A 27,500-nucleotide genomic window follows, 5' to 3' on the forward strand; every position below is an offset into this window, starting at 1 on the left:
AGGTGAGCATTGGGTGAACGAAAGGCGACACCATGGCATTCACGGACATTTGAAACCTGTTTCGGTGGCCGGAGTAAAAGGAAAATGACGCTTTTTATCAATCATCAATTATCGATGGGTGACGGAGACGGCTGATAAGGTACTGCCTTATCTGGATGATAAGAAATTATGTTTTTCATCACTCGTCTGGCAACTCATCTGGTGACACAGAAATCGAAACCTCCAAGTGAACTTGGCGATTATTTCTCTTCGATTTGCTCAACTGCATTTTTCCCCTTTTACCAGATAATTGTGGGAACAGAAATGTCCAACAGATGGTCCAACAGAAGTCCAAAATTGCAAAAAAAATCAAGATAATCGGAAAATTGGCCAATGAATATTGCAAAACAAGTAACGACACAAATCATCCTACCACCCCGGAACAGCCTCTAGGCAGGGAATCAATTTACTGAGTGGAAAATGCAGAAAATTTGCATAACGCGTTTAATAACGTCACCGCCTTTCCACGCCCATTTGGTCATTAAATAGTGCCTTCCAGTGTCTGTTGTTTTTTTTTTAATAAAACATTAAATCAATTTCCTCGACAAACAGGCAACAGAAAAAGTAGATGCCATCGCTGTACCCATCTGTTATGGTGAAAAACTGTACGTCTGAGTCGTTTTGCCACTCGGAATTGCGAATTTTCCTCTCATCCATGAAAAGAGGCAGAGGCAGAGCAGGAAAATGGAAGCAAAACGGCGAGCCGGAATTGGCAATTGACCGTTTGGCGTTGCCGTCCAATTCAATGGCTCTGCATCGCGCGTGGCCATCGGTTCGCTCGTTCGCAACCGTTACGTCATCCGGCATCTCCGGAGAAATGTCAACCATAGGCCACCACCAACCGGCGGGGTACCGCCTGTATCCGTGTCTTGGTGCAATCTGGTCGTGTCGAGCACACCAGCCAGTCCAGCCAGACCAGCCAGCCTGGACGGAACTAGTACTGGCGGAGAAGAATCGACGATCATTTTCCGCATTGCACACACGATAATTGAAGTCGTCGGGGGCTGGCGAGTCAGAACACGAGGGCGATGACGATGGCGACCGGTTCTAGCGAGCGACCGGGAACATCGAGGTTGCATTCCATCTACGGTCAGGCTGATCTCTCTCTCTCTCGGGTCTGTTCTCCAGCCACGCACGGGCCACGGATTATTATTATGGTCAGTGGGTCTAGTGGACGCCAGCAACGGTTGCTCAATTACCGGTTACCACGAACATGGTTTGGTACAACTTCTGGCTTCTGGTAGGTGCCGCAGTCGGCTGGGTGGTGGTGGTGGAATTATCTTGTCTCTAGCATTTTGTAGAATGCTTAGCACAATCGCTGTATTAACTGAGCTGCTTCAGTCATCAAAATGTATACAGATTCTTGCTAGTTGATTAGATCAAGGCGTCTGTAGTTTGCAAAACTTAGAGACAAAAACAGTACCAATTTTGTTTGCTAACATAAAGTTATTTGTTGAGGTCTATACATCATATAGCAACAAAATTTATGTTGTAGCAGTGCAATAAAAACCAAGCCCCGATTGTTCATGAACAATGATATCTGTTGTCTCCTTCTAGAAGACTTTCCCTTCATTTTCAAGGTACCGATAACAGTTATCGAATCCGGGATATTCAAACAACCATTCCATGGCAACACATTTCCCAACTCTATCAATCATCTTATTAACATGCAAGTTGCTGTTGCCGTAAAGTGAAAAGCAACCCCAGAGCTAGCCCCAATGACCAACGCACTCAGCTTTGCCAATTCCAGCGCAGCATATGGCCACAACGGAGGTTCCATGGAGGTTTTGAGGGCCACAACACGAAATTGCACACAGAACTACTAATGGCCACCTTCGTCACCGTCATCGTCATCGCGTCGCGAGCGCGCGAGAGTGTTTGTGCGATGTGCGTGCGCCATAGTTTGAGGAAAATATTGCAAAATAAGCCTTCACTCCGTCGAAGTAAACGAGGCGAGCCCCGGTGGCGTGGTTTTTTGCATTCTCCACGACGAAGCCGCCGAAAAGCCGCCAAGTCAAGCCAAGGCTAACGAGACCAAGTGTCTGTTGTGTGCGGCTACCTGACCAGCGAACGACAAAAACCTCATATCGCCAATGTTCGAGAAGAAAGGTGGCGGCAACAACAAACAGTACGGACGGAACATTATGCAATTTGTCGACGGAGGACGGGCGGGTGCATGTGGCGGCGGTCTTCGCTTTGTGTCTGTCTCTATTTTCTCTGCCTTTATGAGGCATCATGGCGCTACTGCACTTGCATCCTTGCATCCGGTGTCTCGTGTGTTGTGGCTGCGTTCTTCCGTTTTGCGGTTGTCAGGTGCAGCAGCAGCAGCTGCAGCTGCACGAGGAAGAAGAAGCAGAAGAAGAAGCTGCAAAACCGCTACTGACTCCAGAGCCCCAGAGCATGCAAGGGGTTGCGGAAGCATAAAAAAAAGGTCCCGGATCAAAGTACGCGATTCCAGCGCCCAAGGATGATACAGACACACACTTGGAGTCAGTTGCACGCACACATGTGAGCAGTTCATCTGCTGCCGCATCAGAACGCACCAACACAGTGGCGCCTGCTACTGCGTTAAGAACCAACAGCGCGGATGATGATGATGATGGACCTTGGAACCTTTGACAACACGGCGACGCGAAGATCCTTCGTTTTATGGTCGCCATTGGGAATGGGTTCGTTTGTTACACTTACATTCAATTGCAGCAGCAGCAGCAGCAGCAGATGCAGTAGCAGGGTGATGTTCTGGGCTCGCCTTCTTTGACGACCGGCAGGCAGGCAGGCAGACAGTTCTCCCTCTCCACAGCCGATCTCACTCGTGACACGAATCACAATATGGCCAACCAACGTTGATGATGATGATGATGATTGCGGTTTGCAAGATTCGCTCCCCGAGGGCCAGCAACCGAACGAGGCCTTTACGCACCTTCTTTAGCAGCTTAAGAAACGGCGACAAGCGTGCACCGCACACACCACTTTACATACACAGATACGCACACACAAACACACACAAGAGCACACACGGAATTAAGATGCTGGGGTTTACACTTTTTACAATGACGAGATATTTACAATTCCAGCGAAATAACTGTATAACTCCTCCGTTCGGAGCCACAGGCCACAAGCGCGCTCCAGCAACTTCACCGAAGGAGGAGGATTACGTTGTCTCACTACACTTTTTCCCCGTTTTTCGCAAACTCGCTGTCTAAGTTTCGACGCGAAACGCGGCCACACAGCACACTTGGATTCGGTGACACCAAATTCGTTTCACAGTCGGCAGCGGCGGCGGCGATAATCGAACGGCATTTCGGCCACACCAGATGGAAGATGCTGATGACGGTCGCGGCGGTAATGGCTTTTGTGACTGCGCTGACGACGGTGACGACGACCGCGATGCGTGTCGAGAGCGCCTCGCGCACACACGCACACCACTGCAAAGTGATTTTTCTTTTTTCTTTCGATTCAAACCGCCGCGCGGTCGCCGATTCGTTCTCGCGCTGCTGGAAACGCTGGTGGATGATGATGTTGATGATGATGATCGTTCCACGCACTCGAGAAGCCGCCGTTCACAGAGCACTCGTTGAAATTTTTCGTGAATCGAAAATTATGCCCACGCTGATCCTTTTAAATACACTTTTTGCACTGAGGTTTTTCCGTTTTTGTTTTCGATTCTGTCACGAAACCGGAACGAAGGATAGTGGGAATATCCTTATTGACTGCCGTCGAACACAATCAGCACCGACGACGACGACGGTCAACACAACCGCACGACAAGACCGCCGAGAGAGAAGTTTCACGCGAGCAACAACAAGAAGAGAAACAATCCAAACGGGGCGCATGAGCCGTCACTCATTTCGGTTTCCGAGAATTCATCCCCGTTCGGAGTAGAAAATTCAAATTCAACCGCTAAAGATGGATTTTGTAAATCGCAACTGTTGCTTGTTTTGTAATAAAAATTCAATAGCTTTGCTAACAATGACTTTGAAAAAAATATTAAAACCACAATAATTGGGTAGTCGTAAAAAAAAGGTTCAATTTTGTAAAAAGAATGCATTATTTTACGATAATATGAAAAAACACAAAATTTCCTTTCTTCTACAATTTCCCAACACGTTAAAGCCGGCTGAAAATGATCGCAAAAGAGAAGTCCATTAAATTTACTAAAAAAATTATATTAATCTTAAAACTGGATCACAGTGCACAATTTTCTGATTTTTTCGAGACTTTAATGTGTTTATGTTCGAAAATTGATTCGAAAGTTCCTGTGAAAAAAACATCACCAATAGTTCAAAATGTCACAAGGCAGCGTGTCTCAAAACCAGTTCAAAAATATGCTGTGTTCATCGTGAAACACCGTAGCTAGATATTTACAAAATGCATGAAAAATTACCAAAATGTGCACAAAGTAATAAAAAATAACAGTTCAATAGCAAAAATGTGGTTTGTTAGCCTCATTTAGAGGGTAAATTATTATTTAACTTTGCACTGCTGATCCTTGAGTTCATGTACGTTGCTGCGGGTGTGTGTCTTAGCTAGCCTGGTTCCTTTGATCTCCTCATTATTTTAATAGAAACAATTTTCTCACGATTTATAAAGAATACGGCATTTACTCTATGCAATTATCCAGAAACACTTAAATATTCAGAAATATAATTTTCCAAGAATGTTGGTTTATATATTCCAAAAATAATAACAATTTTACATTCAACCAGCAACCAGCAACTTTTCGAAACACCTTTTCGAGTTTCCCCGGTACCTCCCAACCTGGCGCCTCCATGCGCCCACCGTGCGCCTCCATGCGCCTCCATCATGGCCGAACAAACCCGAACCTCCACGAACCATGCGTTCATGTTGCGTTCATGTGGCGCTCATGTTGATGCGTTCATCCCGCGGCCAAACACGGGTCCGAAGCGGATTTTTTTCCTCACCTCGTCGGATTTTCTTGGTAACGTTGGACCGGCACGCAAGCACTCGTTCCCGCGGATGGGTGGATCGCGCTCGTGGAACGGCGAACTACAACAAGGCGAGTGAAGAAGTGTGATTATGCTGCTGCGTAGCGGTTACCTTTCGTTCGAAACCGTTGTTGGCTGTCGATTGGGGTTTTTGGTAAGTTTTCCCAAAACGGTGGTGCCCAAGTGTCGTTCAACTTCGAAGGGGATTCAATCCTCCTCTCGGGAAACCCCGGTGACCACGTGCGCCTGTGTGTGGTGTCAAGTGTCCATCAGCAACAACAGCAAGAGAATCGCCATCAAAGCAGGCTCCAACCTGTTTCAGCATAAGACGGGCGTCTTGTTGGTGATCCTTTATCCTGCCCGTGGAGTAAGAACAAGAAACCGAGCGAGCCAACGTCACCGTCCATTCCCTTTGTTTTCCCTGGTAGCTTCTCGCTCCAGCCACCCACCCCACTCCCTCTAACTCGTCACCCAACGTTGCGAAAGTTCAAGTTCAGCGCCGCGGTTCTGCGCCCGCGCGCACCAGTGTGAGTGAGTGCTGCTGGCGCTGGCGCTGCTGGAGAAGGCACAAAAGAAAGTCTCGCGCGACTTTGGTGATGAGAAGCGAAGGGGGAAGGACGCAGCAGTCGCCGTTGTCTGTCGTCGTCAATGGTGGCCCCAAAAATAGCCCGTGGACCGTGAGCGAGTGAAAGGGGTTGCGGAGAGGTGGTGTGATCGTGTGCTCACCTTCCCGCACCTTCTCCAGGGACCCTTTACCTGTCTTTGTGGCTCTGTGAGTGTTTTTGGGGGACATCGGTGTGTGGATTTCGGTGCGTATCCTTCTCGCTGGTGTACTTTTGTGATGAAGCAGCAGCAGCAGCAGCAGCAGCAGTGTGGTGAGCGTTTGTTTTGATGAAACACAGCAGGCGAATCCGAGCATCACGCGTTGTCAAGGCGTAGTCAAGTGCGTAACCTGGTGTTTATGTGTGTGCAGGCATCCGGTGATGTTTGATGATGCGAAGCGACAGTATTCTCGGTCTCGTCGGGATGAATGTTTACACAACAAAGAAGCCTCCAGCCTCTGATGTCGCCTCTCTCTCTCTTCCGCACACCCGCGTAAGCGACGCGCATTCTGAGAGCGAGTACAAACAATTGCGTGTTGTTTCTTCTTCATCGCATCTTCCCTTCGTGCTCTTCTTCAACAGTGTGTGCGCGTGGGTGTGCGTTGTCCTTCTTCCTCTGCCTCTTGCTCTGCTCGTTTCGGTACCCTTCGCGGCGGTGGTGGTGGTGGTGGATGGCCTTGCCGATGGGACACGGGCAGGCAGGTGCGAGCGCGCATGTGTTTGTGTGTGCGTTTCCAGCGCGGCACTCACGCGCATCATTCCGCCACACACCACCGCCATCGCCATCGCCTGCATCTAACAAGTGCGCGTTGTGCTTGCGTGTGTACCCCTTTTCCAGCCACGCAGACGGCGACGGTGACGGCGACGACGGTATCGTTGGCAACCGTTCCCCTTTAACAAACCTATCCGGGCGGGGGAATCCGCGTAAATACCAGCTTCGTGACGAGGTGTGGAAGGAAAAGGTTGTAATAAGCGTGTGATACCAGCAGCATCCGGAGCATAAACTCGTGCTTCAGCATATAGAGGGGAAAGGCATTGCACAAAGGTGGTGGCAGGTAACACCAACCGCCATCACCGTGGCCGCCGTGTGTGGGATGGTGTGGTAGGTGTCATCGGATCCTTCGTCTCGCTCTACTTCCCCGACAAGGATGTGCGCATGAGTGAGGAAGACGATACTGCCGTGCGATTGTATGAGTTTCTGGTGACGATGCGTGCGTACGGTGATGATGATGAGAAGAGAGCGCCTACTGCGCTGGTATTGGTGCGGTGTGGTGCTGTGCCCTGAGTCAATAAACTCTGCTCTGGCTGGCTGGTGCTGGCTGGCTGGTTGGCTGTGACTTCGAGAAGTGAAGAAGCGCGAACGAACGAACGAACAGCGAAGACGGCGGCGACGACGACACTCCGTTGACCGAGCTCTGTGTGACAGAGAGTGGTGTGTTTCTGGTTAATTTCCCTCGTTCCCGATTTTTCTTACGTTTTTCCTCTCTTTTTTCCTCTGAAAATTCAGTTCCGCGTTTCTACCACGTCGGTGTATCGCGCAGTGTGGTGCGTTAGATTGTTGTGATTAGCTTGAGTGCGTTTTTTTATGCTTTTCAATCGCCTTTGGACGCCCAGCAGTGTGCAGTGTGTATCCTTGTGTGCCTGTTCTTACCGTGCCGCGAGTGTGCTTAGTGACGCAAGTGTACATGTTCACACACTCCAGGTTTTTGGGGATGTGTCCCCTCGAAGCGAATTCCCCAAAAAATACTCTTTAATTTGAGGAAAAAACGGAAAAGCGGAAGCAGCATTAAGGATGAGCTAAGAGCCCTGGCCCGGTATCATCATCTCATCCTCACCATCATCATCATCATGCTGCCTAGCCTACTGCCTCGTCTGGTTCGCGAACGACAAAAGGTGAGTCGTGGAATGCAAATTCGGGTACCGTGGAGACATGACCGTGTCCTTCCTTTCTACATCATTTGCATCCTTCTGACTTCCCCGAAGCAGCGGCGACTGCGACTGGAACCCGTTTCAACCGGCGCACCGGTCGTCAATGTCAAGGTCGAGATCGCGGGACTCACCGTATTCTCGAATTCGCACCATCACGGTCACTCCGTGTGATGGCCGCACAGAATCGGATTATTTCTGTTTGGATGATATTTTCATTTTCTCTGGGACAATCGCTTGAATCGTCGACGGTCGGTTTGCCGGCCCGGACATAAAGATGTCACTGATAAATGTGGCCAGCGAGACAAACAAATAACCGCTAATCTTCTCTCCACGCAAACCGGCCACGGTCGCGATCGTCTTCGCTTCGCGAGGGCGACGAAATCTGCATACGAATTGCGGGCCTGCATTCTGCCAACTTAGCGATGTCGCCTCCCCGAATGACCTTCATCTTCCGGGGTCCAATTCAATGGCGACGGTCGCAAGCGCAACGATCGGCCTCTGGGTCTGCTTGGCAACACAACGGCCCCGGTTCTGGAGCACAGCACCAAATAAAACCCAAATCCGGAGCGACAATCGAGGGGCCACTGCAGGCACTAACGCTCCTCCCCCGTGGAATCCATTGAATAAATTCACCGCAACTCTTTTTCTGCTTCTCGTGGTCTTCTTCTTCTTTTTGCCCTCGGTCGCTCGGTATCTCCTCGCGCGCGTTACCAACGAGGGGACCGCGTTTGACCTTGATGCGTGCGATCGGTGTCCTTGGCGGTGCCGGCTATTCAAATTTGATCAACAAAAACAAAACAACAACTTCGCCGACGCCGCCGCCGCAGTTAACGCCCCCGCTGTCACACCCGCACCCTATACATGTGTGTGCGTATGTGTGTGGTTTTTCTGGTTCGAGGTGACATCGTTTGGCGGCGATGACAAGGCACCGTGCGAAGCCGAGAAAAGAAGGTTGATGCAATCGAAGCAATCGGTGTCGATGGTAGGCGTTTACCGAGTAGACTTTGGACGTTTTGATTAGGATCAACTCCTTTGCGGGGTTCTAGCGGCTCAAAGCGGTTCTTTACACATTAATGGGTTGATAAAATATTATGAAACCTAATATTTTAGGAAGTATTCATGCGAAATATCTCCCTATCAGTTTTATTTTATATATCGACATCATTTTCGGAGAGAAAAAATAACAACAAAATTATATCAAAAGTGCATGAAAAACTTTCGATAACTATAAATATTAGAGGACATTTTTATGGACCATTTTCATATCCACATTTATTTGCTAGGCATATTCACCAAGCCTTTTAGAAAACATGGAAAATATTTTTTCGTACATTTTTTCCTGGTTCGCGTTTAAAAACAAATCACAAAGCAAGCTTAGCGATGCAGATTGTTTCAGAAAAAATCTTATTTTTATCAAAACACCACAAACAAAAGGTCTCTGAACGTAATATTTGATTTTGCCGAACGTAATCTCCCCACTGGTTTGTTTTATCCATCCAGCCCGTATTCGACTGTAATGCGATAGCAGCACACTCCCCCAAAAACACATTATCTGTTTCGCCTCTCGCCCTCGGTTGTGTAGCAGATAAAGATGTAATTGCCTTCGTATAGCAACAACAAACGGCAAGAAATGCGCGACACCAAAAATAAGCCGCACAGCAACAAAAAAAAACAGCCAGCGGAACAGACGACCGCAGGTCCAAAAAACACAAAATCCCAATCCAAGACGGCGCAGCGAACGACGCCAAAACCACCTGATGGATCGTCGTCGTCGCCGCTGACTTCCTTGAGTCTCGCGCGCGCGCGCGCACCGCGCACCGTTTTGTCCCACGCACACCATGCTGGTGGGAGTTGGATATCGGAAGTCAAAAGAAGCGACCAAAAACCACGCACAGACACACGCGCACGCACTTGGGAAGAAGTTATTTAGAACGAGAACCGCGGCAGCAGCGACGGTTGACGTTCGGTCTTGCTACGTCATCGACCTTTGAGACCTCCTGCGACCGCACGCGCAGCTGAACATAGAGGCCACCCCAACCAGCCACAACTCGATCTTGAGCACACGCGCAGACGCACACAAACAGTGACATGCACACACAACGACGAAAGTCCTTCAAGGTCTTTCTCGCTAGCTCGCTTGCTTGCGTGCATCATCTTCCTCCGGGTAACCGGAGAAGAGAATCGAGTGTTGCCTGCTTCACCATCATCATCATCATCGGTGCGATCATCAGCATGGTCAGTGATGATGAGCGTTAGGAGCTTGTTATTCCTCGTCTCTCGCGCAGGCAATTAAAGGAAACACCACATCAAGAATCATCGCCAGAACACATATCGCGTCTTCTTGTGGCGAGAAGAGAAGGAGAAGAAGCCACGTGCGAATGGGCGACTAGGAGTAGCCGGTTTGCGTTGGAGAGCTCCGTTCTTCTCTGTTCCTCTTGTTCTTTTTATCTCTTCCTTTATCCAAGTCGATGCTGTGTCCAAATTAACCGGTGGCCATCTTTTGTTTTATGTTTTCGAGGTTGCTTTTTTGAAAATTTGCTTCTCTCCCATCCTTGAGTAGAAGGTGACCAGATAGCAAACGAGGCGCTGTTTTCGATTCTTGTTTCGTACAAAGCTACAAAAGATAACAGGAAAAGCAATCGTTTATCTTTTTCTAATTTCTGTTAAATAAAATATTTTCCTCGAAATTTCGATCGTTCTTGTCTCCACTGTTACTATGATCCCCACGATTCTCTATTTGACAGTTTTTACTTTGATCGGCTACTTGGATACACACCAAGGTTTATGCAAGTCTGAAAAATTCGTCTCCAAAGAAGGGCTAAACTATTCTTGATCCTCTATAGAGATAGCTCTTCCCATGGCACCATTGTGGATGTATTTAAAATTCCGCTTCCTATCGTGCACCATTCTAGCCACCCTTTTCAGCAGGAGCAGCCGTTTCTCAGCTGCTTCCATCTTGGTCTCTACAAAATTATCATATTTGATGTCGCACAATTCATGGCACACAAAACACACGAGATCACAGTGTTGCCGTTGTGTGCGTTGCTGCGCATTCTGAAGAAACAGAATCAATCTCCTCCTCCTCGTCGGGTCTGGTGCCGTCAGTGAGTCAGAAACGAAGAAGTTTTCTATGATTCATGCGCAACCCAGAACACACTATTCCATATTCAATTGTGTTTTAGAAACTGCCCTACGGAGCGCGAGTTTCGCGATCCCAGCGCTTCCTCCTCCATTCACGAACGTGAGCGAGCGAGCGAGCGAACGAACCGAAGACGCCACCAGGGGAGGGGGAGCAAAGGAGTCCGGCCGGCCGCCATGACGTTTGTGCAAAGTTCAAGGTCACCGAAATGTCGACAACAATTCGCATTTCTAATGAAAACATCATCGGGCATCGCGGCATCACCGGCCGGCCTGCTGGCTGTGGTAGGTTGGCGGTTGGGCGGTTCCGTCGGTCTGTGTGCGTGTCCACATGCGGCGCTTACGCACTTTGGTGTGCCACGTTTGGGATGTGAGCGTGCGAGAAGGCGGAGGATCAACGTTTCTTTTCGAAGAAGGAGGAGGTCGTTGGCTTTTTTCGTTCGCATTTTTTTTCGGTTCAATCGATCCCCCACCCCATCGGCAGGTAACTCATCGGAAATTCACGTTTCGGAACCGGTGAGGGGAGAGCCGAGCAGTAGATGACTGGCACTGGGATATCGGCACTTACGGCAGGTTGAACCGATTTGAATTGGATTTCGGTTAGATGATGACGGTGGAGGACGAACTTTTCGATTTGTCATCTTCGTCCTTGAGCTGTCAGAACACGCGGCGGCAGAATGCTCGATCATGCCAAGTGATCAAGTGTCGTCGAAAAGTCACGTCAGATTGTTCTTGCTCATGCTCTAGTGTCATGTCACGGTTTCGTTGAACATTTAAATTCATTTATTCCGTGCTGCATCTCGGGTCACATTGGTGTCCATCTTGGTGATGTTTCGATTCAATTCACTCGCGATCGTCAACCCACTTCTCTCGGTGATGTCAAACAATACGTCAACACAGTTTCGTCGAATTCAAGAGTGTGTCCTTGGGTATGTCCCCCATTTTTTTTTTGTTTCTGTGTCTGGGGGAATTCGTGTTCGCTAATTCTGCGAACCAACAAAACATTTCCCTTTGCTTACATTTTCCTCGAAAGACTAATGGCATTTTTTTATCTTGGTTCGCTATTTCTTAGAAAAGGAAAACGAAAATTTTCTTTCGAGTTTTCTCCCCTGAACGCGAGTGCATCGAGTGAGACAATTGAAAATCATCCTTGCTTTGGGTGTGACATACGCAACCGAACATAACGCTTATGCTGCCACGCTTCTTATGCTAACAAGTGTTAAAAGCCAACCAAGCGCCTCGCCTGCGACTCGGCGTTACGTGATGTTGGTGCGTGGTGATGGCGAACATGAACATTCGAGTTCACCTCCGAGTTCGTCGACACTAGGCGGCCATCATCATCATCAGCATCACCATCAGCATCACCATCGATTTCATCGCATCGCGGTTTCACCGGCAGCGAAACACCGGTCTGCCTCTCCAAAACATTCACGCCGATCGCATGATTCAGTGTTTCGCATAACATTTTGCTCCGCTACACCTTTTCTTCTTTCTTCTCCGCCTCCCGCGGGGGGCCCATGGTGAGGTCTGGCGTTGCGGGGACTAGTCTAGTCGCGCCTCATCAACCTCTGCTGCTGCTGCTGTTGCTGGTGTTGCGTGTTTTTCGTTTCATGTGACTGACAGGGAATGACATCGAGTGATCGCGCGACCCGGTCTCTCTGCTTCTTTTTCCTCTTTTCCCCTTCGCAAAACAGTTCGATTGATCGTGCGCGATCGACGAGCGAGATGCGATCGAACGGTTTCTCAAGACCAATTTTGTGCCCCGGCGATCGGTCGATCGGTTGGCCGGTGTGCTTCTACCTTGTTTTTCCTTCTGTTCTTCGCTTTTTTTTGGTTTTCGTTCGGTTTTTCGAGTTTTTAAATTCGCGGCCGTAACGCCGCAACAACGCCCGTTATGGTGAGCTTCGACGGGGCAGACGCGAACGCAGAGGAGGAAAAATCGTCCAAGGTAATCGCCGTCGATCGCAGCTCCAAAGGTGCGACAGAGAACGAGAGAGAGAGAGAGGGATGCGAGGGGGGGGGGGTGAGGGGCATGGTGCTCCATCGAACGGAATGGCAGCCGCCGGTCCACAAGCACCCGGTGACAGAGAGCGGTGCGGAGAATGGCAAATCGATCGAGCAAAACGACGACGACGACGACGTGGTCGACGATCGAGCTCCATCGCTTGAAAGGCTCCAAAGCGAGCGAGCGAGCGAAGGAGTGAGAAAGGGTTCACGAAAGTCTGCGATCGCGAGGGGGTTAGAAAGGAAGCGAAGGCCAACCACACGAGAGAGGGGACTGCTCGATTCCCGTTACTGCAATTTAGCTGCAACCGCTCTCGCTCCTCCTGGGCTCCCCCTGGCTTTGCGTGTCTTCTTCGAGTGACTCCAAGATGTCGGACGAAGAAGGCACCAAACGAACTGTCTCTGTCTCTGTTCCGCTCCTTTGCGGGCTCGATCTTCACGACTTTGGGCTCCAAGAGACACCGTCGATCGAGCCCACACTCGAACGAAAGATCGCTCGAGGCGTTCACGTTTGGTGGGCTTGGCATGCTGCTGCCGTTGCTGTTGCTGCCGCTGCCATGGCAATACGCATAACACGCACACTCACGCATGTGGCACGGGATGGTAATGTTGCTTCAGATCCCGTCGGGGGGCTGAGTGAAATGATGTTTCCTTTTACTTTGAACTGGAACTAATTTTTAACATTCATTTGGGTGTTTTACTAATTTTAATGATCGTATTCGAGGTCCTGTTAATACGTTTTATTAGCATGTTGTGGATAATGATCTGTTACCAACACTGAATGCTTCAAGTCGATATAAAATGTATCTTAGTTTATGATAATAGTTGAGAAAATAGCGGAATTCATTTAAAAGCACATCCTAAGTCTTCTAGTTGCTGCTTTCTATAAAAAGGGCGATGAAATGCAATGAGTGCATTTTATTTAAAATAATAAAACACACAAAATAGAATAGCTCTGAAACAGAATAACATTAAAAAAGGAAATATTATGTAGAAAAAGGAACAAACCATTGCAAATCATTTGAACTCGATAAAAACTATGTTGTTTGTGTTGTTAATAAATTTAGTTACCCTCTGCTTCCTACCACGTCGTTGGTAACCAGTTAAACTCGTTCCTAACGTATCGATTTCATATTTTTTGTATTCCAAATCATTCCAATTACTTTCATGTTTTGCATTGTCTCTACTCATTGGAGCACTGACATCAGCCTTCCAGCGTTCATAGCACCGTGGCCAACCGTAGTTTTCTAGCCTTCTAACTCCCTCAGTGCCTCGGCACGCTAGCCTCGAGAATGAGTGGTTCACTCGAGCTCGAGAATCTAGTTTTTGATGTCTTTTGCGTGGTGCAGCTCCGGTTCACCTTAAACTACTTGCAGCAAACAGCACATGTACGATCGAGAAGAGGAAGAAGAAGAAGACGAAGGCGACGAAAACGAAGAAGAAGCCGGCATGTCTACTCTATGACATGCTGCGTCGTCGTGTACCACGTTGTACCACCCCTGGCACTGGTGTTGCTGAGCGATCGATAGACTCTTGGCGACAGTGTGCGATGTGTCATGTGCATGTGCAACATACGGGCGGGTGTGCATTAATTTCTTCATCCACTGCCCTCGCCCCTCGAACGGATCGACCCCTTGGCGGCCACCAATCCGGTAGGGCCGGCCGCCGGTGGTTGGTATTTGAAAGGTGCGCCCAGCCCTGCGCCCAGAGGCTTGACTCGAGGCCTAAGAATATCGCGACGAAACCGGCAGCAGCCGGTTGGCCTCTGGCCCTAAAGCGAGCGCAGGGAACTTCGATTAAAATCCAAGGTTTACGCCAAACTCCACTCGGCAACTTGTCCGCAGCAGTGGTTAGAATCGCGAGAATCGCGTCTTAGTTACCCGACCGACCGATCGACCGGGTTGCCGTTCTCCGATCCGATGGGTGGGTGCACTATCGGTTTAGAGGTTCCCTGTGCCAAGGAATTCGCCCCCCAAGTGTGTGTCCGGCTGCATTCCAGCATTCTCGTTAATAAGAACAACGTGTAGTTGGTCGAGGTGAAATCGACTCGTGCGAGGGCGATCCAGCTGTTCCTTGGGCTTTCTCTGCGTTCTTTATGGGGTTTGCAAAGGGGGAGAGGGGAAAAGTCGAGTCAATATGAATTATTGACCACCACGACGTGTCCAGCGGTGAGTAGTACGGCACACAACAAGGCCAATCTTATTCTTGAACGCTGTCCGAACGGCCCCACGACACGATCGTTTGCGTCAGCTGACCGGTTCTGTTGCTGTTGGCGGTATTGCCGCCGTTTCTGCTGCTGCTGCTGCAACTAATGCCAATGTGTTGGAGCTCTCCAATTGCCAAACCGTTTGGCTGGAAACCACCTTTCGCGCAGCACCGGCCACTTAGCCTTCAGATTCAGTGGCGCTGTTCCTCGGCACGGTACAGGAGACTGCAGATCAGTGGACTGATCGGGCGTTTTATGGCGAAATTGGTTGGCCACACGGCTACTACTGCCCAAAACCGAAAACACCTAGACAGTCCTCGTTTTCGGTTCGATTCCAGTTTGGTCCCAATCCGGTGGAGCTGGTTTTTGGGCACGTGTCTTATGACTTGCCGTCACTTACTTGTATCGTAGGTTTTATTTTTTCTTCTTTTGCGTTTGCTACTACGGTACCATTTTGTGTTCCTTTTTTTCTTGTTTGCATTTGCACACGTTTCTACACGCCGTCGCTGTTACTATTTTGAGCTTTTGCGAAAGTTGCTCGAGGGCCCTGCGGCCACTGTGGCCAGAACTGGAGCAACAGCTGTTTTTGTGGCCGTCCATTTTCGTTTCGTTTTTTTTTCTTCTTTTTGGCCACACTGTCCTGTACCAGCATGAATCATGCGCAATCGCTGGACGCTGAACGGGTGGCCATGGGAGACTGACAGTTCCAGGAGTAGTGCCCGGTAATTGGCACGTGATAAATGTTCGGTTAGCAAATCGCAGCCCTCGCGGCTGGCGCTATTGAACACACAACACAGGGCACAGAGCACTCTGTCGATCGTTAGCGATCGTCGTCATCGTCGGGGCTGAACGATTTATGTTTCCGACGACCAACAGTCTCGTCATATCGTTTGATTGGCGCACAATTGGTGGTGACTCCAGGTGCCAGCGTCCAGACTTTTGCGTCTAGCGCCACGTGGCAGTCAATGGAGGGGTGCTTTAACCTTTCGCCGATCGTCGATCGTCATTTTGTGGGCTTTTGGTTGCACCGAAAGTCGACCTAGTTCGCACTGAACGGCTTGGGGCGCCGAACGCTGACTCATCTGAATGGATCTTCGATCTTCAAGTCTGCAACTCTGCTGCGGAGTTGTGATTCAGCTCCGGAAGAGGATCGCATTCGTAGACCACTAGCTCACACACACCAACCAGCGCGCGAACCAAAGGCTTATGACCCCAAACTGGGGTGACATCGAAATTCGAATGGAACACTAGAGGGAGAATATACAGCGAGTGAGATCACGAGACAGAGGGAGAGAGGGCGCGACCTTTCCCTTTTTTCGGGTGTGTGTCTCGGCACCCCCATGTGTATGTGCGTGTCGATGGAGATCACTGACACACACTTACGCATCCGATGCAGCGCTGGGTTGAAAGTTTCATCGCGATCGCTGCTGTGATGCTGCTGCTGCTGCTTTGGAGGCTGTGCGTGGCTGGAGTTATGCTGCTGGTGATCATGCTCGCGATCATGCATAAATGCATGAGACTGTCAGCATTGAGAAGGAGAGTAGTCGCTGCACGCTGACGAATGATCGGTGTTGGTGATCTTTCATCTCCCCTTGGCCTCTTGATCTCAAGTCTACAAGATTGAACACCGATCGCTAACGGAATTTCTAAAGAAAAAAAGGGAACTTCTAGAACTAAAGCTTCCATTCCGTTACATCGTCGTCGTAGACGTCGTCCTCCATCCAGCGTACCTTGAAACCGATCGCTGACTGACCATCACTGAGCCTCTCCACCTCCATCCTTCATCGTGAAAGGTGTTTCGTAGCCGCAGCAGACCGTGATGATGCTCCTTCCCGGCGATGGTGGAGCATGATGATGAATCACCATCGTACGATCCATGGTCGCCGTCGTTGCATCGCCCGCAGCTCTCTCTCGCTCGCGACCACCGCACAATGACTCAATTTACCGTAATACGAGTCTCGGGCGTGCGAGAGAAGGTGGTGCTGCTGCTGTTCCCATTACAGGCCTGATATGATGATACATCATCCGTCGTCCAGTCGCCTCGATTCCTCTGCCAGTCCAGGTTGCAGGTGCCGCCAGCCCAAAGATCGCTTGGCGACCTTGACTGCGCTGCCGCCGTTTGCTGCCGTTGTCGGTGACCAATCTCCCTTCGATTGCGTAAAGAAGCTAGGAAGAGGAGCAGAAAGCTAAAGAGAGAGAGAGGCAGAGAGGGAGAGGGGTCCATGTGTACGTGACTGCTGCTGGTGGGCCACATCGGCCGGGACCGGTCGTCGTCGCCTGGTCGCCTCACTACTTCACCGTTATTCGGAAAAGGTCAACGCAGATTATGATGGCGGCCGCCACCTCCGTGCTGGCTGACGGATACGCTCGTCGGAGCAACATAATTTCGAATCCCCTGCACCAATTCCGTAGGTCGAGGATTGATACCGGATTTTGGGAGTTTCGAAACAAGTTCCTCGTCGTCGTCGTTGTCGTCGTCGAAACTTGAACTCAGAATGGTGAGAAACCGTGGTGCCAAGGCCTAAAAATGAGTTCAAGAAATGGTCGATTCTGTTGGGTAACTTAAGAGAGAAGTGATGATCGAGCGATCTTTTGTGCGATCCCTCAACTTCTCTTCCTCACAGAGCCACTTACGCAAGCACTGCCAAGCAACAGGGGGGCCCGTAGAGAGCTCAGGAGAGAGGGAGAGAGTGCGAGGAATATGTTTAGGTGCCGGGCACACGTCGCGTAACCAACCATCGAGGCATCGAACGGCTCACGTACGAACGGACGAGCCGCGGCACCGATGTCGAATGAAATGCAACTTCCGGGGGTCTCGCGTAAGCACGTTCCCGCAGCAGCAGCACTCCCATAGTACTTGGGGCCACGCGTGTTGCGGAAGGTGTTTTGGAGACGGCGTTCGTTCCGCGAATTTTGCGCGCACGAGTGTGGCACAAGGGCTACAAGGTCAGCAGCAGTAGCACTGCGCCTATCGCATGCACTGTTTGGCCGATTGCACAATTGCACAAGCGGCATCTGGGTGCAATGGCATCGCAAATTGCAAACCCCAAGAACGGCCTCTGAGCCTTTGCGTTGACGTTACTGAGCTGCGCAACACGTCCACGACCACGTGTCATAAACATTCTAAACGAACGATCGGAGCGGAGGATCTCAAATGTTCAAAGATCGTTCTAAAGATCTTCACCTTTGACCACAGACCCCACCCTTAAAGTGGTCGCTTGGTCAACCGCAACCGCATGGTTTGTTGGCGATTATTTCATTTCTTTTTCTCTCCCTGGGCGCGGAGGTCGTTGACACTTGGACTTGGTTGCCCTAGCTAGGCCGAAGTCCCGTCCGTGAACTTCTTGGGGCCTCGCAGACACTCAAACTGTCTCCGCAAAAAGACGACGCAGAGGGGGTTTTGCGATAGTTTTTTTTCCCCGTTCCAGACACATAAACGCACGCACCTTGAGTTGGGTACGCAACTGGAATGTCAAATTGTAAATTCTAATCCCGATGCGATAGCGATGCGTGTGTTCGGGGTACGGTGCGGTGACGCTACGCACTATTTGGAATTCTAATGGCGGTCACGGGAGGGGACATGGCCATTTCTTGGAAGGTGACAATCTAGATGGAAGCATTCTTTGTTGCTGTTTTGTGTTCAATAAACTTGGAGGAACTATAAGTGTATTGCTTTGGCCCGGGTGCTATTATATGGAGAAATGCCTGGAAAAGTGTTCTTGGATCTCGTTAGAAGAAGAACATGACATTACCATAAGATACTGGAGAATTTTGTAGACAAATGGATAAATTCGGCAATATGTTTGAATATTTGAATATTTAAAGTTATATTTATATCGTTATGATCTTCGTGATCCTTGATATCCACGTAAAAAGTATTAATTAAAAGCCTTATTGTAATAAATTATTTCATTAAAACGTTAACTATAGAGCTCAATGCTCCAATGTTTATAGGAAATTAATTCGGTTGCAATACATAAGCTCCATTTAATGCTTAATACTCAAACTTATGATCCAGCGATCACAATATGCTGTTAGTGGACTACTACTCCGGAGTCGATCCCCAATAATCACAGAACCACGCAGCTCGATTTGCTCCCCATTTCGCGATAGTTTTTATCAATCCGAGGAATCCGCGACCTCGTTCCCTGAGTATTAAACTGGTGAAATCAGAGTGCCCATTGGTCGTCGAAAGGCGCATCTTGAATACAATCCCCCCCCCCCCTCCCCGCTTTTAGTTGTCTGGGTGTGTTTCATGCAGATTGCTGCTGTTCCCGACTTAGTTCCGAGTCTGTGGCCGATTGCTGGCGGCGACACCAACAGCAAAAGCAGCATAAATTCAAAGAAACACCTTCTCTCGCTCTCGGTCACTTGGCGGTCGCAACCACGAACAGAAATGAAAGAAGATACGTTTCAGATTGCTGCGCTGCGTTTGTTTTTTGGGGATTTTTTTTTCTCTGAGAAGGATTTCAAAAACATCGAACCAGCGAACCTTCTTCTCGCGGTTCTCGTGGCGCGCCGAAAATCCATTTCCATTTTGTCGCCTTCACCACCGGAGTGTGGAAGTGGGTCCCGCGTAGGCCCAGGCCACTGCCACGCCACGTAAGAGCATAAAAACGATGTCACAGCTTCCACCGGACCCCCTAGGGCTACCAATACACCAAGCGAAAAAGAGATGGAGAGAAAGAGGGAAGCCAGAGTGGCATCGGCAGCGCGTTGACGGTCGAGGCCGAGAATCAGGTCGATCCCCGGGAGGGGCCGGACACCTAGAGGACGCGCGCGCGCGCGAAAGGAATCCAACGAGAATCCCGTGCCGCAAGATTAACGGTGAAAATGAGTTCTCTTCGCGATCTTCACGATCGTGGTCCTTCTCTCTCTCTCGCGCGCGCGCGAGCTCTGTCGTTCAGTGCCCTTCTTGGAAAAGAATGCGGTTCCCCAATATGTGCGGAGGTGTGAGGTTTGTCGGGGTCAACCTTTAGCGCGCTGGCTGACAGTGGCCGCGTAGTGCCAAAGGAACACACAGCCCCACACACAGGAAATGGCGAAACAAGTGTTGCAAATATTAATGCAGGAGCATAAAAAAAAGGAAACGAAGGAAACCCGCTCCCTGTGCCTTCTGCTGCTGACACACTTGACACAAATCTCGGTCCTCCGAGGACAGAGAGAGACGCAGAGAGAGAGCGAGAGAGACAGTGACAGTGACAGTGGTGGGTGAGGTGGGTAGAAAACATAAAATGAAGCAAATAAATAAAGAGAAATGCGTTGCGTTATCCGGTGCCGGTGCCGGTGCTGTTGGCTTTTGCAATCTGCGTCCGCAATGGTGGTGCGCTCTCTCTCTTTCTGTCTCTCTGTGTCGCGTCGCATCGCATCTCGTGGATCGTAAAGCTGCCGGGTTTATGTGCTAACCTCAAACGACTAATGGTGGCCGATGTCCTCGGTCCTCGTGGGATGATACGCGAGAAGAAGTGCAATCAAGAGAGACAGAGAGACGGTGGAGAGAGCTGGAGAGAATGAGCACGGAAGGTGGTGGCGGCTAGCGTAAAGTCAATTTTCCGGTGCAAGCGTGTCTAGTTCATTTCCGGTTCGGTTTTACATCGCGCCAAGGAGGTGGAGGTGTCAACCTGCGTGCGTCCTCTAAAGGGGTAGGGAAGTTATCTTTATTAACTCTCCTTCATCCTGCTGCCCTCCAAGACTGGCTCCGCTGTTGCTGATGTGGCGGACATATTTTTCTACGATTTTATGAGAAACAGCCGGCGAGGAAATCTCGGAAGACCAACTGTCTGTCCAACTGGCGCACATCACACTGACAAACACACGCAGACACAAACACAGACACCTAATGAACTCCACCGCTAGACGATTCAGATAGGTCGTCAGCCCCGTGATCTCTCCGCCTCTCTTTTTCGCTCTATTCCATCTGTTTTCCTCTTTCGCGACGTCACAACCTGTATCTTGACGTCCTCTATACGCTGTCAGATCTGCACCCCCAGTGGTGGGGGAGGAATGGGCCCTGAAGTTCGAACTTGAATAGCCCAACCAACGGCCCGGCCATTCAAGATGGCGAAAGAGGAGAAGAAGAGAGTGGAGGGAGTGTGAGCTTTTGTGCATAGCTAATGAAGCGCAGCAAACTCCTCACCAACCCACCCAGCTGAGGGCGTGTGAAGGACACTTGGGGCGCTGGAAAGCCTCTTTTTTCGCATTTCGCCATATTCCCGGCTGGGCGGCGTCCCACCGGGAGTCACCGGGAGTGCCATTGAACTTTGTTGGATCGATAGAGGCCGATTCAGGGCGTAAAAAAGAAGGGAGAGAGAGAGAGAGAGAGACCGTAGTGCCGTCCCGTTTTCATTGATGCTCGTCTGCTGTTGGCTCGGCTGGCTGTTCGCCGGTGGTTCCGCTCCATAATCCGCGCCCGAACATGGTGGCATAGATTGGGAGTTTGGTGTGCTGTGCTGTGCCAATCGTTGCGAGGTTCAGGTTTATGCTGGTTTCGATTGCAATCGAAATGAATGGGTTCAGCGTACGGCACAAGAGCGATTCTCAGACACCTCAATCAGTCAGTCAATTCGACACAGAGAGAGAGAGAGAGAGAGAGAGAGAGAGAGAGAGAGAGAGAGAGAGAGAGAGAGAGAGAGAGAGAGAGAGAGTGCGTCGCTTGGTCCCAGGAGCCATTGCTTTCGGGGTATCCGTGCACTTGGATTCGTTGAGTCAGAAAGTCACTGTGACAGCCAAAAAAACAGTGGTTGGTGACAGCGCGAGATGATTCACAATTTTTCTCGCCGACCATTAATGACCACACACCGATTGGGGCGAAGAGCAGCAAATGAGCCATTTCCTGTGTTGGATACCATGCTGCTCAGTCATGACAATTCCGCTTTTAAAAAAAATCATCCATGTTTTGTGACCTTTCTGAGTCATTTGCGTACTCAAGACTACTACGCAGACCCCCGTGCCTAGTGCTCGCGGGAGCGATTGCAGCAGATCGTCGGTTGTAACTTTGTTGAAGAGCCCGAAGCGAACGGACAGCAGCCGCCACACCAGTGCAGACGGATCTTTCATCAGCTTCTTCAGCTCGCAGCTCGCAGCTCGCAAGTTCGCATCCTGCGTTGGACACAGCGCGGCCAAAAGTGGTCTGGCGCCATGGTCTGGTCGCCAAAATTTGTGCCGCTCGCGTGACACTTTTCTTGGCAGCGCTATGCAGCGACCGCTATGCACACCTTCTCGCTATGTTACGACGCGATTCGCCGTCTTGCAGAGAGTTAATGGACACGCTCGGTTGCATGCGTTCGGCTTCAGACGATAAACAGGGTGACCAGTTTGCGGTGTAACACCAGATTTGAGTCCTCAGATTGTATTAAATTGTGTTGCAGACACACCGAAATTGTTAGATTCAATAGCAATTTGCTAGCAACGCACTCTGATCACCCTGTATGCGTGGCTAACACCGCGAGAGTCCACTTCGCACAAGTTCGCGGTGAACGGTGATTTGGCTGGCTGCTGGTGCAAGGTCACTAACTGTGCACCATCATCTTGTGGCCCCGTCCAACTGCAAATTAAAGATACCGACACCGAGTACCGAGTGGCGAAGAAGAAACCGGCTGGGATCATTCAAACGCCACAAACGCCGTCCACCTCTTCCACCGCTCCAAGCGGCTTTAATCTCCTTCGCGTTGAAGGTTAAATTCATGTGCAAATGTGTTTGTGTGCATGCGTGGGTATGTACGGGGTCCGGTCACGGTTGACCACATCCTCCTCCGTGCCGCTCTGTGCCTACTCGCATTTATGCTGTCTCCGGCCTCCTCCTCCTCCTCCTCCTCTTCTTCCTCCTCTTCCATTCCCAGACCCAGACACCTGCCTAATGGCAGCGGAATGGTAATGCAATCGGTGGACCGGCCCGGGGGTGATCTAGCGGGGTGTATGGCGGTCGTCGTTTCTCACACCGGGAGGGGGGCCTCCCGAATGCTGGTCGCTAGCTGGGTGTCCTTCAATGAGTGAACAATTCCGTTAACCCGATTGGAGAGTGGAATAGCCGTGGCTGGGAGTGGAGATATGAGTGTCAGATTGCAATTTTGTCCCTGCATAGAAGCCGCTGGCCGGCCCCAAGCTCACAGCAAGGGCCACCAAGTGACCAAATATCCGGCTGCTGTGTGATTGCGTTTATCTCTATCTACCGGCCACGCCAGTGGCTATGGAGCAGTGAATGGTAAATGACAGTTTCGTACACTCTAGAGGAAAGGTATGTTTATTATTTGATTGCTTTTAAATGTTTTGATAAATTTCAAATCGTTTTTCTATATTTTATCTCCTTTTTATACATTTATTTTTTCTTACATCTGATTAGATTTGCCTTTCTATTGTTTCACTCATTTTTGTATTGTTTTAGGCTATTTTCTTTATGTTCTTATGTTGTGCCCAATATGAACATAGATTGCCGCTCTACCAGTTGCTTGGTAACATAAAATGAAGCTGTTATTTTTGACAGTCAAGCAGGCAGCCACTGGTTACTGCAAATGTTACGATCACTCGTCACTTCGTAAAAGCATGTATCTGTCACCATTATTCCTGCCTGCTCTCGGATCACATGTTGCAATTTAGAAACATAGCAGTAAACTTTTCTGCTATAACTGCTGGCCTCCCACCACCGCGGGGAGCCATCCTACACGAGATTTCTCTCCAAAAAATCCGTTTAACGCTGCGTGGAGAGCTGCTTTCCCAAAAGCGTTACCCATTTTATGAACGTCTTTATTGAATTTTCCTTCCCCGAAAAAAAAACACAACCCAAAAAACCTTCGTTCACGTGTTAGATCCCAGAGTTATTCCTTTTTGCCTTTTTTTTATTGCAACTCCTCCGCCACTGTCACTTTACGGGAGTGCGAACTTTTATGTCAAACAATTTATGACGAACGTAAAACACAACTCCCATGCACAGCTTGGGGGGCGATGGTTGGGGGTTTCCCCATTTTGCGACGACTTCTCTGATGCTGCTGTAACGATCTCTTTCGCCCACTACACCCAGTGGCAGACCGTGCGGGGGTGGTGGAGGATGCGTAATAAAAGTTAATTGGTGGAAAATGGCGTCTCACTGGGTGGGTGGTGCTGGTTCGTTTTCGATGCGAAAATCACGAAACAACACTCCGCTCGTCTCGTGTCACTGGACCTGGAATCGTGATCGCGCGATAGGCGAACGAGCGTGAGTCGTCTAGGTTGACGTCCATTAAATGGTTCTGGCCCTCGGATCGCCCGCTTGCTGATGCGATTGCGGTGAGTCTGCACAATCGGTGGCAGCGAGCGGTGGTGGTGGTGGTGCGATGATCGCGAAATCGCGCTGTAAGAGGGTGTCCGTTCAACTTGAACGACCATCACAAGGTCACAGGCCTCGGCTACCTACTTGCCGTCGCCATGGCAATTAGCGATACGAGAAGATACGCGAGACGGTTGCTCATCTTAGGCGGCGGCGGCGTGGTGACAAGTGAGAACGCAAATTGCCAATTCTCAGCTCACCTCAGCTCGCCAAGTTTCGTGTTTCGCTCAAGAACTGGCCATCGTCGTCGTCGTCGTCTTCGCCGGTGGTCCGCCGGTTGGTCGGTGTTCCCGGAAGACAAATGAGCGGCAGATGCAGCCGCCTGAACATGATCCTTGGCCGTGCCGTGCGTTACTCGGTGTGCTGCGATGGGTAAAAATAAAACAAACTCATCTCCTCCATCAGCCAGCCAGCAAGGCAGCCAGCCAGAGAGGAGCAGGACTCATCTCACCTCCATTCACCGGCCATTTCACATGCGATCCGAAGCGCGCTCTCTCTCTCTGGGGTGTTTTGACATCCACTTCATTGTGTGATTCGTTCGCCCGAATGCCAGCATGTCTGTTGCGTAGGCGGCCGACGGTAATCGTCCTCGACGATCGATAGCAAATGGCAGTTTCCTGCAGCAGCAGCACCGTGTTGTAGCTCCACAGCGGCCAGACAGAGGGAAGAAGCGAAAGAGAGAGACAGCGAGAGAGAGATGAGACGAGATTTAAGCTGACTGTCTCTCTTTCTCTTACATACAAACACCAACACATGCACTTTTCATGGCGCTGTCTCTTCCTGGTTTGAAAATAGTGTCTGGGTCGCGTGCAATACCGACCAGCAGCAGCAGCAGCAGCAGCGCCATCATCCCCACCACCACCGTTCCGCTTCATCCATTCTTCACCGAACGAAAAGGTAAACGAACCACGACCGCGAATGATGGTGGCGATGACGATGACGACGACGACGACGACGACGATGACGATGATGATTGGAGTTTGCAAGCGAACTCCCGCTCGACCTCTTCTCTCTGCTGGCATGGCGCTATCGGGTGGAAACTATCGTGGCCACTCCACCCACCACCGTTCCTCCGAGACGATTTTCCACCTCGATTGCCGTCGACGACTTGCAGCAGCTCCACCAGACAACAATGGCTGACTCTCCCTCCCTCCCCACCCGTGGGGGAAGAGTAAATGCACTTTCCGCGATGCAATTTTCGTTGCTGTTGCTGTTCTCTCTCTCTCCTCTTGGGGTCACCGTATAGTGCACAGTTCCATTGTTCGCTTTCTCTCTCTCTATCTATCTGTGGCTCTCTTTCTCGTTCCAGCGAATGAAGACTGCACCAGGGTTCCTCACCGGTTGTACCACACCTGTGGACACCCACGGGAACTCTAGGAACGCCTACGACCTTTTCAAGACCATCATGTCGCCAGACAGACTCTATAAAGGATGCAGTGCAGTGCGCTGACTTGAGTTTTGAGATGCGTTTGGGTGCATCATCACCATCGTCGTCTTTTGCCAGTGGTTTCTTGGATTACTAGTTCATTACTGCTGGCGACTTGCTTGCTGACGTTTGCGTTGACAGTTGGCGTTGCTTTTTGTGAAAAGAAAAAAATGGTTTAAGATTCAAGCAAACTTTTTTACTTCCAGTGGTGCATCTGTTCGTTGCACCAGACAGACTGTCAAGGGGCGAGGGGGGGGGGCATCATTCGGTCGATGACGAGTAGTAGCGCTAGTCGACCTTATCTACCCTCGTGCTCGTTCGCTCGTTCTCTCGCTCTCTTTCTCCCGCATGCTTTCCACTCAGTTTGCACCCTCTTTCACCATTTTTATCGCCTCGTACGCCATGACACCCCCCGGCTTTAAATGACTCGGACTTCGGGGAGAGAGAGAGCAGTGGCCATCGCAGCACCAGCAGCAGCAGGGGCAATGTCAACCCCTTTCGGTCTGCTGCACCCCGCATAGAGTGGTGTGCTTGGGGAGGACCGGCTAACGGTTCTTTCCTCCACCACCACCATGGCCACCGCCACAGTTTCCCGCTCTGCCCTCTCTCCCCCTCACACTGGTTTCCGCCTTTCACTCCCCTAGGTGTGTGTGCGTGCGTATGTATGAGAGAGTGTTCGTTGTCCCACTGACGGCGGCGGGAATGACCTTCTCGCATGGCATGGCATAGCATGGCGCTGCGTAAAGAGTTATCGCTTGCTAGCCGAAGCCGAAGAAGGGGGACGTCCGCAGCTAATGACAGAGAAACAGAGAGAGAGAGAGAAAGGAGCGCCAGTGAGAAAGAGAGCGAGCGAGGATAGCATAAAATGGGGCTTAAAGGGACGGGATTTCCGCTCGGGCGTTGATGTGTTTGTAGTCCGGGAGCACGCGAAGCAGACGACGCAGAATAACACGAAGAAGAAGCCTTCCGCTCTTGGACACACCTTATCCCACCCTCCCTTCGAGGGGGGCTCAATCCATTGAAACGTGGAGAAAGGTCGAGATGCTAAGCGAGTAAACGAGATGGGGTGTGCGCGTGTATCTGTGTGTGCGTGCGTGCGTGTACGTGAGAAAATAAACAAAAACCACACACAGCGGTATGCGAAAGGTGTGTGCGGTGGCAACACCCCACCGAAGAGGTGAAAAAATGGCCGCAAAACGCGGAAGAGACACCGAACCAGAGAGTTGGCGGTTCATGTTCAGTCCCCGTGATCCATCTATCCATTCGTCGTCGACGACGATATGTTTCGAGAGTTCTTTTTTATCATCTACCGAACACAGACACATACACACTGGCACACTTACATGCCATTTCCTTCGAGACGCCGGATGGTGCGATGGAGGTGCGATGGGATGAGTTTATAATCGCTGGTTCAGCCAATCCGCCGCCACACGGCTTGTGGCCTTGTTGTTCTTTCGACACCGGGTGAGGAAATGAGATTTTTCGCAGCTTTTTCGTAGCACCACCAGCTCTACCTTCGTTTCCATTTCCGGCTACACACGATTGGATGTGCAGAAAACCGCGGGTGAGGGGAGTGGGCGGGGATGGTAGCATAAAATCCTTGTTCCACGAGACGTGCTGTCATCAAGCGAATGCAGACGGAAACTCGTGAATTTTTCATCAACATTCGTGTGCTTTTCATCATCCGGTCGGCTATTTAATGTCGGATGAGTGGAAAAGTCTACCTTTTTTGGTCTGCTTTTGCTATCTGGAGTTGGCTATGACTAAACAGCGTAGCCCATGCTTTGACGTATGCCGTTCGTGTGTTTGGATTGTCGCCGCTATCCGCTGATTGGAAACAGAAGTCGTAATTCGTTATCATTTGCTATGGTCGTAATGGGGTCACATGTTTATGGTGTGCTATATCTTTATT

At 50.2% G+C, this 27,500-nt stretch overlaps 2 protein-coding genes across 6 annotated transcripts in view; one reads left to right on the top strand and one right to left on the bottom strand.

The window, feature by feature from the left end:
• The window catches only part of LOC126569633 (klarsicht protein), a 151,344-nt gene extending 147,534 nt beyond the window's left edge, over positions 1-3,810 (bottom strand). For 3 of the 4 annotated variants that reach the window (XM_050226870.1, XM_050226869.1, XM_050226867.1), the window contains exon 1: positions 2,728-3,810. The gene's annotated coding sequence lies outside the window, so the exon portion shown is untranslated. The remainder of the gene's footprint in view (positions 1-2,727) is intronic. The other variant, XM_050226868.1, reaches the window with a different exon arrangement.
• Positions 3,811-4,995: 1,185 nt separating this feature from the next.
• The window catches only part of LOC126569634 (nuclear hormone receptor FTZ-F1 beta), a 28,833-nt gene continuing 6,328 nt past the window's right edge, over positions 4,996-27,500 (top strand). For both annotated transcript variants that reach the window (XM_050226871.1, XM_050226872.1), the window contains exons 1-2: positions 4,996-5,139; positions 7,095-7,480. The gene's annotated coding sequence lies outside the window, so the exon portion shown is untranslated. The remainder of the gene's footprint in view (positions 5,140-7,094; positions 7,481-27,500) is intronic.

Source organism: Anopheles aquasalis, chromosome 2 (assembly GCF_943734665.1).
Source record: "Anopheles aquasalis chromosome 2, idAnoAquaMG_Q_19, whole genome shotgun sequence".
Classification (NCBI taxonomy): Eukaryota; Metazoa; Arthropoda; class Insecta; order Diptera; family Culicidae; genus Anopheles; species Anopheles aquasalis.